Consider the following 4,141-nt stretch of genomic DNA (forward strand, 5'->3'; position numbering starts at 1 on the left):
CTGAAGAGGAGGCCCCAGCTCAGAGCCCAGTTCAAGAGACAAACGCTGCTCAAAATTCCCAGTGCCGCCTTTTTCCTTCTGGCTGTGCATCTGATTGGACAGTTCATATTGGCCCATCCCTGATTGGATAGGTCTTAAGACCCCACCTCTCTGATCTTGAGCGACAGGAGGGCCGTCCAACAAGAGGCTGCAAAAGGCCGGAATGCAAACAGTTTCTTCCCCACAGCTCTTCTTTTTCCTTTTAAATTAAGGGCACGCCGTAGTCTCAGCTACTTGGCAGACTCAGGCAAGAGAATAGCTTAAACCCAGGAGTTGGAGGTTGCTGTTTGTTGTGATGCCACTGCACTCTACCCAGGGCAACAGCTTGATGCTCTGTCTCAAATAAATAAATAATAATAATAAAATAAATTAATAAATTAAGGGCAGGGATCATAACTTTCTTCATCTTCATATTCCGGGGCCACTGTGCATGCCAAACAGTAACTGTTTAACAAATTTCGATAAAAGGAATGAAACTCTATTTACTATTAAAATAGGAGTTAGACTCTGCTGTGAAGGTGTTCTCAATATACATCATGATGTCTAGGTAAAAAACATGCACATAAAGGACTCAGGAACCTTATAGACAGATGAATGGCCTTGGGAGTTAAAGGAAAGGCTGGCTTTCTATGGCAGTTCAGAGAAGGGTGAAGTTACCTGTCATCTCCAGGGGGTTGGCATTGCAGGAGGCTTCATGCAGCAGGTGGTGTTTAAGCTCCCAACTAACAGGCAATACAAAGGACTATGTGCTACAACTCTTGGGGGAAGGGCTGAGCTACAACGTGGACTTTTCGTAGCAAACTCTGTAGCTCTTTTTACACAAGGCTTTCTGCCTTCTTTGGCATGTAGCTCTGCCTGAGGGATATTTGTATTTAGCGCTGAATATAAATTATATCCTTGGCTCAGCGCCTGTGGCTCAAGTGGCTAAGGCACCAGCCACATACACCTGAGGTGGCGGGTTCGAATTCAGCCCCAAAACAACAATGATGCCTGCAACCAAAAAATAGCTAGGTGCTGCGGCAGGCACCTGTGGTCCCAGCTACTTGGGAGGAGAAGGCAGGAGACTCGCTTGAGCCCAGGAGTTGGAGGTTGCTGTGAGCTGTGATGCCACAGCACTCTACCCAGGGCGACAGCTTGAGGATCTATCTCAAAAAAAAAAAAAATAATAATAATAAAATAAATTATAACTTTTTATTAATTTCAGTTATATGTACATACATATGTGTTTCTATATAAACAGAAAGTAAATACATGTTTTCCACTCAGGGAAACAACATGTTAACAATTTTATTTATATATGTTTCATGGTGAAAAGTTACATACAGGGTGGACATAAAGTTCGTGTGCAATTTAAAAGTTTACTATTTAAACTTAAAATTTCAGGGCAGGTTGGGCACCTGTCAGTCAGTGGTTAGGGCGCCAGCCACATGCACCTGGGCTGGTGAGTTTGAACTGAGCAAGGGCCTACAAAACAAAACAAACAAACAAACGGGAGAATCTCTTGATTAAAAGAGATTGATGTTCCCGTGAGCTGTGACACCACGGCACACTACTGAGTGTGACAAAGTGAGACTCTGTCTCCAAAAAAATCAATTAATAAAGTTGAAACTTCATAATTTCAATTTTTTAAATTTTTCTTATTTATTAATTTTTAGCAGTTTTTGGCTGGGGCCAGGTTTGAACCCGCCACCTCCAGTATATGGGGCCAGTGCCCTACTCCTATTTTAATTAAAATACTTTACTATTTATATTGCACCTGAACTTTACATCCACGTGATATTTAGAATTAGCCATCTTGACTTTGTGTTTTTTTTTTCTGAGACAGAGCCTCAAGCTGTCACCCTGGGCTGAATACCGTGGCATCATAGCTCACAGCAACCTCCAACTCCTGGGCTCAAGTGATTCTTCTGCCTCCACCTCCCAAGTAGCTGGGACTACAGGCGCCTGCCACAAGGCCTGGCTATTTTTTGGTTGCAGCCGTCATTGTTGTTTGGCGGGCCTGGGCTGGATTCCAACATGCCAGCTCAGGTGTATGTGGCTGGCACCTTAGCCGCTTGAGCCACAGGCGTTGAGCTGTATTTTTATTATTTATTTATTTATTTTTCTTTTTCGAGACAGATTCTCAGTTTGTCACTCTCAGTGGAGGCATAGCAAAATAAACCTCCTGGGCTTAAGAGATCCTCTTGCCTCCATCTTCCAAGTAAATGGGACTATAGGCACCCGCCACAATGCCCGGCATTTTTTTTAGAAACAGGGTCTCTCTGTGGCTCAGGCTGGTCTCCAACCCATGAGCTTAGGCAATCCACCCACCTCAGCCCTCGAGAGTGCTAGAATAACAGGTGTGAGACACTGTGCCCAGCACTGGACTTGGTTTAGATGATCCCAATTTGATGGGCAACATCCAAAGCATCATAATTGGCAGCCAGTGGAACATATGCCTTCTTCTCTCCATCATGCCTGATCTGGGTGTTGACCTTGGTCGCATCAATGTCACAGAGCTTCTTCATAGACTGTTTGATCTAGTGTTTGTTGGTTTGACATCCACAATGAACACAAGTGTGTTGTCTTCTCTCTTCTTTGTGGTAGACTCCGTGCTCAGGGAGAACTTGATGATGCACAGTGGCCAAGGTTGTTTCTCCTGGGGATGCCCTTCCTGGGATATGTGGGCTGACCACAGAGGAGCCACAGAGCCATCAGCCGCCAAAATGTAGGTGATGTATGAATATCCTTGTTTGCGTGGCTGTGGTTGCTTTTTAGCACTGCCTTCTTGGCCTTCAATGCCTTTGCTTTGGGAGGGGCAGGAGCTTCCTTCTTTGCCTTTGGTACCATCTTGTGAAAAACAACAATTATTTTAAAGTTTGAGATTTTTTAAAATTTGCTTGAACTCTAGTCTTTTGAGGAGACAAAAATGGGAAGTAGTTCCTAAAGTTAGCCTGTCTAAAGGTAGAAAAGGTCCACCTGTGGGCACACACTTCACACACTGCTTGGTAGATGCCTATCTATCTTCCAGAAATCATACACTGAACAAAAATTAATGGACCTCCAAGAAGGAACCTGAACACTTTGGTTACATAACTCTGCAAAGGATGGGATAGACACATAAGCAATGTGATGACTGTGACAGGACAGGGCAGGGTGGGTGTGAGATCTAGGTTTGAGAGAGGTACCTGAAGTGTGATAAGTACGTCCACCACCTCCAGGGATTAGTGACCCCACTAATTTATCCAACCTTCCAGGGCTTTGAGTCTCCAAATTGAACATAGGTGAGCACAGCCCCAGCCTTGTCTCTGCCTCTGGCCTGCACCAAGGAGAAGACACCTTGGGGCTGAGCTGGGTAAGCAGGGATGTGGAGCCAGGACAAGTGGCAGGTTGGCAGCGCCTGAGCTCAGTAACTAGGGCACCAGCCATGTGCACCAAGGCTGGAGACTTCAAGCCCAGCCTGGGCCTCCTAAACAACAATGACAACTGAAACAAAAACATAGCCGGTGTTGTGGTATGTGCCTATAGTCCTACCTACTTGGGAGGCTGAGGCAAGAGAATCCCTTAAGCCCGAGAGTTGGAGGTTGCTGTGAGCTGTGATGCCACAGGACTCTACTGAGGGTGACATACTGAGACTCTGTCTCAAAAAAAAAAAGAGAGAAATGACAGTAATGGCTGGGCTGGGCCTGCACCAGGGCAGGACGTTAGCACCTGGGGCCAGGCACATCCCAGGGCTCCTTCTACTTTCACTTATTCTTTTGTTTTTTGAAACAGAGTCTCACTTTGTCCCCCCAACCCCCACCCAGAGTGCCCTGGTGCCATAGCTCACAGGAGCTTTAGACTCGTGGGCTCAGTAATTCTCTTGTCTAAGCCTTTGGAATAGCTAGGATTACAGACATCTGCCCAACCCCAGGGTTTTTGAGTTTGTTTTTTTTTTTTTTTTTGAGACATAGTCTCACTTTGTTGCCCTCCTTAGAGTGCCCTACAATTAGGGCTCATAGCAACTTCACACTCTTGGGCTCAAGCAATCCTCATGCAGTCAGAGGAGAATTGTTAGTTTGGGTTGGTTAAACTCAAATTGGTTCCTGCTAAATTGATGCTGGGGAGCAAAAAGTAATTATTT

The sequence above is a fragment of the Otolemur garnettii genome, unplaced genomic scaffold (assembly GCF_000181295.1).
Source record: "Otolemur garnettii isolate 467f Iridium unplaced genomic scaffold, OtoGar3 scaffold00320, whole genome shotgun sequence".
Lineage (NCBI taxonomy): Eukaryota > Metazoa > Chordata > Mammalia > Primates > Galagidae > Otolemur > Otolemur garnettii.